Raw genomic sequence first — 13,457 nt, forward strand, 5'->3', positions numbered from 1 at the left:
CATCCTCTATGCATTAGCTTCACAACTGTAATACCAGAAGAGCAAAACTGACCTACTTTATGGGGTAGTTGGAAAGTCCAAGGATCAATGATGGATTGTGATGTGGGACAGAGGTGGTGGTGTCCTCCTGGCTGTGCAAAAATCATCAGGATGGGGACAGAAAGAGGTGGGGAAGCTCCAGGCTGCAGTGGCAGGCTTGCAAGTGTGTGTGTGTATGTGTGTGTGTGTGTGTGCACCTGTGGGGCTCTAGACACTAGATCACATTCAGCTTTACAACTGATGTCTTGCCCTTGCTCATACCCATGCTAATGAGCGCAGTGCTACTGGGAGAAAGCCACTTCCGAGCTGGAGAGGAGGTGGTGTTGCGGGCCCCACACCCTCTCCACGTGCGCTGGGGCCTCCGCGAGACTGAGGGAATCCTCAGGCACGTCATCTCCTTGGCCAGCCAATCAACTGGCCAGGGAGGCGTGGCCCAGGCTATTTAGGGCCGGCGCGGCTGAGGCTTTCCCTCTCTTCTTTGCACCAGCTGCTCTGGTTTCCCACCCCGCCCGCCCTTAGGTTTGGCTCTCTGACATTGCTATGGACTTTGGTTGGTCACTGTCAAGGGGCCTGGTAGGAATTTTTCCATTTGGCAAACTGGCACCAGCCATTTGGTTTTTTCACCTACCTCATAACAAATCGTCACAACTTCTTCAGCATTGGTGGTTAGGCATTGGTAAGGGTATTGTTATGCAGATGGGGGGGGAGGAAGCACCATCACCTTCCCCTAAATCGAAGGGTAGTTCGGTAAAGGATTCCGGGGGGCGTTGCCCTGTCTGAAGCCTATGGAGGTGTGGGCCTAAGGCATGCCCCCGAGCGGTGACCCCGGGGGAGCTCCTAGTTGATGTACATAAGCAGGACTCCCCCCCACTGGTGGTTAACCCTTGCCGGCCTTCATGCAATCAGGCTGAAGGCGGTTAGTCGGTAGGACCAATGCCTAAGCCAATACCGCTCAATTCCTGCAATCAATAAAGTTGTGGCCTTTTTTGCCCATTAACCTTAAATGCTGTGTCTTGTGTCTTTATTTTCCAAGGGGGGAGGCGGGACTCGCCATGCAAAACCACTGTCCTCTCCATCTAATCCATCCATGTCAAACAGATAAAACTCTTAACAGCACAGTCCTATGTGTTTTTACTTGGGTGTAAGTCCCATTGTGCTTAACAGAACCTTTCCCCTTAAGTGTGGTTAGGTACTATCTAAACTGCTAAGCGTAATTGTTTATATTTCCTGTTTGGGTTAAATTGTTAAATTGTTATAACTTCAATAAGATCTCTTTTTAAAAAGTTTAATTTACCAGATGTATGAAGAATTATAAGTGAATTTTGTATTTGTACCTGCAATCCCATCAGATTCAACAGGATGGTTCAAGAAAGCAGCACCGGGATGTGGGGGTGTGGAGATGACTTTATAATAAATTATAATAGAATAGAGATGTGTGAATAAGTAACCTTGAAAGTGTCCCTTTACAAACAGTAAATCTCTGCACTTAAAAAAAAAAAAGAATGCTACAATTTGACCTGTAATTCCAATAATGAATACACAACCAAGATACAATCTACACTGAGATAAAGAAACACAGCTTAGTCTCGACACAACAGGGCATGCCAATCAATTGCTATTGATTGTTCATGATCCTACAAAGGATAAAGACGTCATCTCTAGTATTTCCAAATTTGTCATGGCACAAAAAAATATACCGGATCTAAAATGAATTATACATTTAAATTATGAGAAACTAAGGCTGTGCAAATACTTCTTACCTGGTCTGGCTTTTGAGTGGGTGGAGGGCGGGGAGGAATCCTGAAGCCTTTCCAATTTCTTTAAGAACAAAAGAAGAGCTGTGTTGCATCTGGTTAAAGGGCCATCCAGCCACCATTCTGTTCTCACATCAGCCAGCCAGATGCCTTTGGGAAGCCCCACAAATAGGACCTGAGTGCAACAGCACTCTGATTCCCAGTGACTAATAGTCAAGGGCATACTGCCTCAATGGTGGAGGTAAAAGGTAAAGGACCCCTGGACAGTTAAGTCCAGTCAAAGGTGACTATGGGGTTGCAGCGCTCATCTAGCTTTCAGTGTTTGTCCACAGACAGGTTTCCAAGTCATGTGGCCAAATGACTAAACCACTTCTGGTGCAACTGAACACTGTGATGGAAACCAGAGCGCACGGAAATGCCGTTTACCTTCCCGCCGCAGCGGTACCTACAGTATTTATCTACTTGTACTGACATGCTTTCAAACTGCTAGGTTGGCAAGAGCTGGGACAGAGCAACAGGAGCTCACCCCATTGCTGGGATTTGAACCTTCCAATCAGCAAGCCCAAGAGGCTCAGTGGTTTAGACCACAGCGCCACCCACGTCCCATAGGACATAACAATCATTGCCAGTAGTCACTAATAGTCTTAACCTCCATGAATTTGTCTAATCACCTTTTAAACAATCTGAGTTTGTAGCCATCCTGATGTCTTGTGATTCCATAGTTTGCACTGTGTGGAGAACTTTCTGTCTGCCCTGAATGTCCCACCTTTTGGCCTCGTTGGATTACCCTGGCTTTTAGTATTATGAAAGAGGAAGAAAACTTTTATCTGTCCACTTCTTCCACACCACGCTTAGTCCCCCACCCTCCCAAGAAACCCATTGATCATTTTGGTTTCCCCATCTCTAGTTTCCATTTTGTGGTGAGGCAACCAGAACTGTACTTCAATATAGATAAAATATGTAAAAGTCATGCATCTGCATATAATTGTTCCAGGTGGTAAAATGTGGTAATTCTATCTGCTCTCTCTACAATTTTCAGTTAGGGGCCCTGAAGCTTAGATCCATCGTTGCTTCTGCTATTTTAGATAAGTGATGTGGTTCTTCTGGACTGATTGTAAAGAAAGGATAATTTGCACTGAATACATTTCTGTTGCTTAGTCTCTTGGGTGTTGGACATGCCTACTATACACCATACATGGGCAGTTTTGTATATCTTTATCATTTCCCCTTAATGTTTTTAAAATCCCTAAGAGCAGCTTATTTCTTTCTTTGCTTTAAATAATAATAATAATAATAATAATAATAATAATAATAATAATATCTGGTTTCATTACTTAATATGAATTTGATGAGGGAACTGAATTCTTCTTTTCAAGATGGGCAATGCCAAGTTTTGCCATCGGTCCAGTTCTGCCCCTGATACCAAGACTAAAACCTAGATCTGATTCCCACCAATAAAAAGCACCAAACATTCCACAGCACAGGAAATATCAACTCCCACCAACTCTACCCCAAATAACAAAGCAAAACAAAAACTCCACCAAATACATTTTGAAAGATCAGTGACTTGATATGTCTAAACAGGTGTGTGAAAAAGATACTCTGGCTTCCCATTTCTGTTTAATGAGAATGTACACCAGTGACACCTGCAGACTCTTCATCAGATCCTCGAAAAAGTAATTGGATCAAGTTTCTTTAAAAAGAAGAAGAAAGAAAAATCAGATCGCAGAAGTTATATGGAGACCCAGATGAGTTTGGGATTGTGCTGAATGAACTGAGCCAAACTTTGTGATGAAACAAACAACATTCTAATAAATCGGGTCCTCCCTTAAAGATTAGGACGGTGAGACCTGGAAAACCGACACTCTGTGTTGTGGGTGGGTACGATTGGTCAGCCATAGCACCCAATTGGTAGGTCCCTCGTAGCTGGGTGCAATTTGGCCAATGAGACGCAGTCCAAATGGTTCGAGGGACCTATTTATACCCATGCACGTGACCCAGAGCTTCCTCTTTCGGCACATGCATTCAGAACACTAACAGCGTGTTCTCTGCGAGCCGAGAGAGAGAGCGATTTACCTTTGATGGATCACCCTAGTGATATCTTTCCGTTATCCCTTCTTTTAATTCCTTTCACCCTCTTCCTTTTCCCTTGTTTTCATTTTAAGTTAATCTTCCCCGTCCTTGCCCTTCCCTTACTAAGTGGGGCTTTTGCCCCATGGGGCTACGGCCCCTTAGCGCTCCATTTTAGAGCTTTTCGTTAATTTCCTTCGGGTTCTAGAGTGCTCCCTTTTGCGGGGCTTGCCGTGGATTCCGATTTTATATTTGTGGCTTTGTGTAGCGTTTGCTATTCCCTCGAAGGGCCTTAGCTTATGAGCTGGTTGATCTGGGGGCTCCCGGAGTGCTGCATCACTGCGGCCCAGAAAAAACCTCTGCTCAGCGGCCCCTCTTATTATTTGCAGAGGAGATTTCACCCACGGGGCTTTTGCCTTTGGTGCTTTTGGCTGTGGAGTTTCCTCTGTTTTCCTGAGTTCTGGGAGCAGCAATTTTGAGCAGTTATATTTAAAGAGCCTTGAATTAAGTTTAGTGGGGGCAAAAATATTTTGAGTTATAATGATTGTTTTGTTTGCTGTTTCGGCTTTTGAGAGTTCCCTCTCTGTAAGCCTGGTGAATTCTATAACCCCACCTCCCAATTTTAAGGCTGGTTGGGGGAAACTACTGGGGCGGGTGGACATTTTCCCTGGCTTATTTTGGTGGGAGCGCCATCTTGTTGTTGGTTTCTGCTTCCTTCACTGAGCAGCGAAGTGCTTGTCACAAGACAATGTTTACATTCCACAGTCAAGTGCTGTTGGGTTTTCTCACGGGAAAGGAGACTGGATGTGACGTACACTGGTTTCCTGTTTTCTCACTGTTCTTTGCAGTTCAGTGTGATTCTCTCCGTGCTTTAGAGGAGAGAGGATGCCTTTCTCTGCTCCGGCAGAGGGAAAATGTTTTTCTGTAAATTACCAGCTTTGAAGTGTAAATAAAGTAATATAGAGCATGTTGGCACGTACTTTTCATCATTCCGCTGTGCACTGGACACTGCTTATCTCCAACACTTGTTTTGGGGGGAGTGCCATTTTAACAGTTAAAAGTTAATTTATTTATTTTGTAGTGTGGGAGAGCTTATTGAGATGCCTGTTAAAAGGAACCCTAGTCCTTTAGGACCCATTTCAGTCTCTGCGTTCAGTGCAAGCCCCAGCAGTTCCTCAGCAAAACGCTGGATCGTCTGGGTTCTATTGTTGCCAATATTGGCTCGGACCCTGCAGCCTTGACAAGGTTGAATTCAGAGCTTGAGTCATTGGCTCAGCAGTTTGGGAGGCAGCTTGATCTCCAGCCTGGCCCATCCTCTTCTTCTATTGTTTATGAAGCCCATGGTCCCTCCAATGCAAGTGAAGGGAGTGAGGCTTTTGATTCCTCTGGGGCTTTGTTTTCCCAATTACAGTTTTCCAGGATTCCAGTCCCAGCTAGTTCCAGGGGTCATCCCAGGAGTATGGGTGTCACGGTTCAGCAGGCCTTTTGGTTGGGACTGCCACGTTCACAGTCAGCACCCCCAGGTTCTGGGAGTTCAGGGCTTCCAGCAGCGCAGCTTATGGAGAGAGGAACTTCTTCTCAGCCAAGCACCTCACATGCTTTTAGTTCTGTTCAGGTGTAGTCGGTTACAGGCTTGATGGGGTTCATCTGTATGTGATTAGGAATGATTTGTGGCTGACCGCCGTGTCAGCAGGGTTAAAGGATTGGTTACAGGTGTGAGTGGTTGGCAGCGAGTGCGGCTGCTAGTGTGGCGGATAGGCTCTGGCTCAGGTGATAGGGATGGGAGAATGGTCTCGCCACCCCTATGTGAAGGCTATTCTATTAAAGGAATCCAGGGACTCGATGGTTTGGTCAACCCCTGAGAGGGGGTTGTGCCCATTCCTGAGTCCAGGGGGACATTTGGGTGGTGGAATTAGCCCGTCAGAGGAAAAACACATACATATCATGGTTAATGTGCACAACTCCCTCTACAAAGGGCCTGCCTAAGGCATTTTGGCTCTTGAGGTAAAGCACAAAATGGTGCACACAAACACACCCAGGGAAGAAGGGGCAAGTGAAGATCTACATCAGGAACAAGAGAGGAATAAAGATCAACATCAGGATCTGCTTCTCCTTGGGATCCTGCTGCCTGAGGCGGTCGCCTCACCTTGTCTCATGGGTTGGCTAGCCCTGCTTCTATATGGTCAGAAGATGTGCATATTCCCCATGAGGCATGGTGAATGTCTCCTTAACTGATGAACTAGCTTTACCCCAAACATGTCCATGTGTATGCATCTAATTAAAGCTTCAAAATTATTTAGTTAAAAGCTTCACAAAAATTTTCCATCATTGCTCTAAGTAATAAGCAGGTTGCCTACTTCTCTATAAATTCGTGAGAAAAAATGTCTAAGCTCACACTTCAGGAAAAGGCTGTATTTCATGTTGTGCTTCCTTGATAATGTCTCCATAATGAAACCTTCTGGGAAGCCTATCTACCGTTGTACCTGCATCTCTTGATATAAAAGGGAAGAGAAAGGTTTCTATAAAACATGCAACACTTAGTGTAGCTTGAAAAATCTGATGTATTTTTTGGTTCTCTTTCCAAAGATCCTGACCTTGTGATATATATAATTCATAAACACAAAGGTAAATATTAAATTGTAATTGAGCAAGGCAGAGTAATGAAATATCTGTGAATCCAAAATTTAAAAGAACTGTGCAATTGCTTTACAGATGCATACATATTATTTCTGAGGGGTTTGATATATTGCAGCAATACACACACACACACACATATACACAGTGGACCCTCCAGAAACGAATTAAATTCGTTCCGGGGGTCCGTCTGCAACCAGAAAAGTCCGTAGGCAGAGGCGTCTCTTCTGCGATTGAGCGCTTCTGCGCATGCGGCGAAACCCAGAAGTATACACTTCCGAGTTTGCCGCGTTCGTAACCTGAAAGTTACATATCCTGAGCGGTACGTAACTAGAGGATCCATTGTGTATGTATGTGTCTGTGCGTGTGCGCGCTGACATAAAGACTACATCAAGGTGAGTCAGGCATCTTTAGGGTTATCTCATTAGTTTTGTTTCATTGTATTGATCCAATTTTCTGCACAGTGAAAATTCTGGGTAAAGCTTGACAACCTCGTCATATTTCTGCTTTCCTTCCTATTCACATACTTTGGCACTGGCTGTATAAAGACAATTCTTTGGGAGCTAGGGATCTAAGATGGTAGTGATTTCCATTCCAACCTGTATTTGTCACAATCAACACTGTTTCCATTTTGCTGTAGTTCAGTTTCTGCCAAATATTAAGTTGTTGTTGTTGTTTTTCCTGTCTGCTATTTAAGGTACATTATGTAACAATTTTCATAACCGACATTCATTTCAGTGTAAAGGAAACATCAAAACAATGTTAGAGTCACCAACTGCATATTGTTTCTGGACTTAAAAACAGCAAAAATATCAATAAATACTGCTTGCATTTGCTTGACTGATTTTCATTCCTGACTAAAGACGAGCATACCAACTTCAGCAATTTCTGCTTCTTTTTCCACTGGAATACTTTGACATCGTTACTGTTTAAATGTTCTTCCTCTGGACAGCAACCCCACCACCACCAGAATCCGCACACATTGTGTATGTTGCTAGGAAACTGAAGTAGTCATAATTGTTACCTTCCAAATAAGCACACCTAATAGAGAGTTCACTAAATTACTGAAATTTATATTTATATCAAGACGAAACAAATATCAGCATTTGGGAGTGGTGAGATACATACCTATTAGGGAGCGACTACATTTTGATAGTTGTGATGTGCAAATATCTAGGAACAGTTTTCAAAGCAATTTCCTCATTTACTTTTCAACATTATTGAGTAATTCAAAGCAATGGTGATTGAAGTTGGGAGGCTGTGTATCAGCTGGAGACATTTTGCAAAAGAAATACATTGCATATACTATATTCTTTCCCTTAGTAGTTGTAGGGGAGGAGATATTGGTAGGTGTTTCGAGGCACTGGATCTCAGCATAGCCAGTTTTCCTATCACACTTACTTTTCTGAATGTGAAAGACAAGTGAAACCTTTGGGGACTAGTGGCTTGGGACAGTAGTTCCCCATGTTGCAGGCTTCACTAGACCCTGGTCTTTCTGACTGAGAAGGAAGAGAAATGCGGACAGTGGTAAAGTTGCAGCACTCGCTTGAGTCACCGCTACATATTGGGAGCTGAGTCACTGCTACTTATTAGGAAAGGAGTGAGGTGTCAGGGAGATCAGTGTGATGCAAGTATACCAGCAGGGATGCCAGATTGCCTTCACTTGTGCATTTGTACTATGCTAAACTTCCTGCCCTCTTGCCCTTCCCCTGTCCAATAGCAGCAAAGACCCAGATGTCCAGAGGCCAGGTGAGCACTGCCACCCCACCCCACTGTCCACTACTGCTTCAGAAAGTCCTTTTGGACTGCTGCTAAAGACAGGCTGGCAAACTAGTTGTGTGGGCCAGATTTGGCCCATAGGAAACCAGCTCCCCACCTTTGTTTGTTTGTTTGTTTGTTTGTTTGTTTGTTTGTTTGTTTCTTCTCAGAAAAAAATAAAAGTAATTCTCAGGTATTTTTAAACTCTCATAATTCAAAATCTTCATATGGAAAATTCAGTGATCTCAAATGTTGATGGCAGGATTAATTTTCAGCCATTTCCCTTAGGGGAATGCTGATTCTATCTAATTTTTCCTGAAGTCCTTTAGCCCATTACCATCTCTTGATAAGTCCCCCCCGAAGGTCTGCCTTTTAAACCATTTACCAAATCTGTCTTTCAATCACCACACTGCTGCAGCCGTTTTCTTATGGACATTTCATAAGACTGATCCCCAGGCACCTACCTGAATTCCAGCACTTTGTATTAGCATCAACCGTGCAACTCGACATTCCCTATCACAGGAACTGTGTTTGGTCTCAAGAAAGATGAACATATCATTTTTGACATGGAGCTCAAAAAGGCTTGTTTTGTGGGTTGAGGGATAAGCCATGATCCAGGGGATAGTTTTGTTCCCTGTCTTCTTTGCCAAGATAATTGCAGAACCTCTGCTTAACAACAAATTACATTCATAAATACAGGCTGGCAATGGCACTTGAAAGACAGCTTGCATACCACGACAAGACAGAAATATGTATGTGTGTGTGTGTATACATTTACATATATAGATATACACACACACACATGTACATATACAGTGGTACCTCGGGTTAAGAACTTAATTCATTCCGGAGGTCCATTCTTAACCTGAAACCGTTCTTAGCCTGAAGCACCACTTTAGCTAATGGGGCCTCCCGCTGCCACCGCGCGATTTATGTTCTCATTCTGAGGTAATGTTCTTAACCCCAGGTACTACTTCCGGGTTAGTGGAGTTTGCAACCCGAGGTACCACTGTGTGTGTGTGTATGTGTGTGTGTGTGTGTGTGTGTGTATCACAGAAACGATCCTCCCACTATACATTTTTTTCCAGTGTAATTACAGTATGGAATTTGAAAATGGGGTGGGGGAAGAGATGCTGGTTGAGGCAGTGAATGCCTTTATAGCAGCACAATGAGTAGGATTGAAGTGTTGCGCAACGGTAAATTAATCAACTCAGAGTTTTCTTCATAAACAGAATAAAACTTTTACATGAGAAAGTAAAATTGTTCAGAAACAGCATAGTTAAAGAGCATACACAGAGTGCTCATAGCACCTATCTGACTCTTCACAGAGGCACAGTCTTAGTTAGTGATTTGCTAGAGTCCTGGACCCACACTGCAACAACACAATATACACACTGGCTGAGACACACGCAGAGACACTGAGGCCCATAGAGAGGCTGGTTACTTTTATAGGGGGAATGAGTCATCACCCAAGATGAGACACAAGTCACAGTGACTTAGCAGTTTGCTGTTAACAGTTAGAAGGCTTAGGCTTGAATGATTTTGTAGGCCTTGTAGGCCTTACTGCTTCTGCTCTCAAGAACCTTTGTCTCATGACATGAAGTGTGTTATGTACTGAAGTTCTCACCCTGGGCCAGCAGGGGGATACTGTAGATAGTTATGCAAATAAGGGATCAAAAGTGACGTTCAGTGATTGGATAGTTTTAGAAAATTGTTACAGTTACATTGTACTGGAGCTCTATATAAGCAGGCTGACTGAACCCTTCAGTTCAGTTCAGTTCTGGCCTGTGAATAAACAAGAGCTGTTTGAAGAACCCACAACTTAACAAAGTGTGTGTGTGTGTGTGTGTGTGTGTGTGTGTGTAAATAATCTCTATCTGGGATGCAGCAGTAGGACTCCAGTAGCATCCAGTAAGGATCCTTGAACAATTCTCGTTTTGAAAAACAATTATCACCCCAAAGGCAGAGCCGAAGGTTTTACTTATTCATTTATTTATTCAATGCCTTTCCATTCTGCCCTTTTAAGGCAAAACCTTTCCAATGTGCTAACAAAACATCAATACAACACAGATATACAAGGATAGAACAAGGTAAATAAATTAACAGCTAAACAGCAGCAATTAAAACATAGAACTTAGCATGAATTCAGCAGTCAAATGCCAAGAAGAACAGCCATGAAAATATGCTTTAGTTATTCTTTTTCTTTGCAAAAAGAAATGCAAAGTGGCTTACAACAACAGCACATACATGAGTATGCCATCAATATATTTTTTCTCCAGGGAAGGTACTTCCAAAGAGGTGGGCTTCTCCTGCAAAGCCCCTATCTCTGTTACCTTTATTCCCCCAAGAACACTTGAGTCTTTTTAAAAGAGAAGAATCATTGCCTGGAGTACATCTAGAGTTACCTATCCCACTTTCACGCCCAATATGCAGGCATTGCAGGTTTGCATATTTTTTAAGCAAACTACAAAGCCTATTTCAACCACCACCAGCATTCAGACGAAAACAAGGGGGGAGGTACCATACCATGTGAAGCAATGTCTCTCCTGAGCTGCAGTTAGCTAGGGGGAGAGCTGTAGCTCAATGATAAAAACAACATGCATGACATGCACAAGGTCCTAGTTTCACTTCCTGGCATTGACGGCTGGGGCTGGGGAAGACTCCCATTTGAAACCCTGAAGAGCCACTGCTTGTGGCCTGTTGGAACCCATAATACCATATGCTGTTCTCTTGTCTGGTTTATTCATCCTTAGGTAACTGAAGGGTTATGGGGTCTTGGCATGCAAATGGATGAATTTACTTACAAATGGAAAGCAAGGTGCCTTAGAGGATGAAGCACTTGGCTGAATTGAAGGAACAAAGTTGGGTATGGCAAGGCAATCCATTTCCCCATAGAAGGCCCTTTCCTCCTTTGCTTTTTCGCCCCTTCCTGCTTCCACAACTGCTTGGCAATAAGGTCTCATTACTTTCATTATTCTTAGCCCAGAGATAGCCCAGAACATCACAATTTTGTTTAGTAATTCATTCTAGCCAGACCTCTGGCTCTACTCCTCATCTTCTGGTCTCAACAAACATGCCTTGATTCTCTGTGCCCAGAACAGCAGTCCATATATTGGTGAACTATTCCTCCCATAACCCCTGATCATTGGCCATGTTGTCTATTGTTGATGGAAGTTGTAATCCAACAGTATGTGGATGGCACCACATTGGAATCAGCTGCTCTAGAATATTGGCTGGTTTCACCAATAGGGCCTTGTCTGCACAGCTGATGCTGATGCCAGCTTGTGAAATAGCATTGATGAACTAGAGGAATGAACACAGCAGAGTACTGGGTTTTGTTCAAAGAAAGGAGAAGGGAAATGAAGATGACGGATGAACAAAGATATGCAGAGAGAGGATTTTATGTAAAGCTTAGCCCTAAACGGCCTCGGTCCAGTATACCTGAAGGAGCGTCTCCATCCCCATCGTTCAGCCTGGACACTGAGGTCCAGCGCCAAGGGCCTTCTGGCAGTTCCCTTGCTGTGAGAAGCCAAGTTACAGGGAACCAGGCAGAGGGCCTTCTCAGTAGTGGGTCCCGCCCTGTGGAATGCCCTCCCACCAGATGACAAAGAGAAAAACAACTACCAGACTTTTAGAAGACATCTGAAGGCAGCCCTGTTTAGGGAAGCTTTTAATGTTTAATAGACTATTGTATTTTAATATTCTGTTGGAAGCCTCCGAGAGTGGCTGGGGAAACCCAGCCAGATGGGTGGGATATAAATAAATTATTATTATTATTATTATTATTATTATTATTATTATTATTATTACCAATGTAGGCACTGTCTAAAACCCTGAAATCTCATGAGATGATCTTGGAAATATGAAATTCATATCCATACACACTACCTTGGTTTTCTTGTATGTTGTTATTCCTTCACAGTAAAATTACTTTTGTAGACCTTCAACATTGTTAGAAGTGTAATCAAACTTTGTTACATAAAGTTTTGTTGTTGTTTTTTTTACTTAGATGGATGTTTGGCTACTAAAATTAGATGCAACATTTTGGAACGTTTACTAATCAGCCATCTGCATAACGGAGGCCTGTTCTGCAATAGCAGGGGTAATTACAGCTTTAAAAGGCAAGCGGTCACTTTGTCACCTTTGTGTTAATTAGTTATTGTGCTCACTGCCACCAAATTTGTGGGAAGATTGTTGGACCTCTGATTTGCTGATGAAGTAATTAATTTACCTAATTATCAATATCAGTGGTGTAAGGAAGAGGGGTAAAGTGATACTATTGCCATATGTAGCACCCTTTCATAAGAAACATGAATATGCTCGTGGGCTAATAAAATAATTTTACAATGTTTATGTTTTGTTGACCTATCTGCTAGTCTAGGGATGTGGAACTTTGAAAATGAGTTATGTGTGGTTAAGGGGCATCAAATGTTCTCTCCAGTCCACACTTAATTTAAAATGGCATCTCAGCCTGAGAAGGAATGGAAATAAAATGCTAACAAAAGAGTGATTGCAGGTCTCGGTGTTTAACATGTAAGATCTCTCATCTTAAAAAATTAATTAGTCCATAACAGTCCATCCTATGAAAGGAAGTCAGGGAAAGTAATATTAGTTATTATGAGTTGGATGGTTCCTCATGCACCAAGGGGCTATCAAGACACATGAGGGCTTGGCAGAGATGGAAGAAAGGCTTTGATATACACAAGAGTCTTCTGGTCTGTAGCTCAAAACATATCAAGGGGGCAATTGTCAAGCCTAAACTTTTAGTAATGGTATTTCTGTGTTTGCCTTTGACAATGGCATAGTTGTCTTTGATCCCACATTTTAAGAGTGAATCTGGAACTGAGTATCTCCACCTTTGGTCACATGTCACTACCCAACAGGAAATGGGAAGGTGCTACTCCACCCACCCCATTCTGCCACTGCTGCCAAAGCCTCCTTTATCTGGGATGCATGATGGTGTCTGAAGCAGTGGCAGCTGGTTCTGCAAGCTATTCTGTTAAAGATATATTTGTTATTTATATTTCAGGAAAGCTAACATAGTGTACATCACAAGGCTCGGGTCTGTTTAAAGTGGCATTAGCTAACAAGGATGTTGGCTGCTACGGTTTATAAAACTAAACAAATTAGATGGCAACTATCAATAATTGAGCAACTTTCTCTTCCAGGAGGAACAACTTTGCTTTCTCAAGCTGCTGCTAT

At 43.0% G+C, this 13,457-nt stretch overlaps 1 long non-coding RNA gene across 2 annotated transcripts; it reads left to right on the forward strand.

Moving 5' to 3' along the window:
• Window positions 1-10,091: 10,091 nt before the first annotated feature.
• LOC310836142 lies at window positions 10,092-12,930 on the forward strand. 2 transcript variants are annotated; one of them, XR_014559882.1, is made up of 3 exons: window positions 10,092-10,229; window positions 11,009-11,121; window positions 12,265-12,930. It is a non-coding gene; the product is annotated as an uncharacterized lncRNA (long non-coding RNA). The 2 variants fall into 2 exon arrangements; XR_014559883.1 differs by having other exon boundaries at window positions 10,092-10,166.
• The last annotated feature ends 527 nt before the right edge of the window (window positions 12,931-13,457 follow it).

The sequence above is a fragment of the Podarcis gaigeae genome (genome assembly GCF_964106915.1).
Source record: "Podarcis gaigeae genome assembly, chromosome: Z".
In the NCBI taxonomy this organism is placed as follows: domain Eukaryota; kingdom Metazoa; phylum Chordata; class Lepidosauria; order Squamata; family Lacertidae; genus Podarcis; species Podarcis gaigeae.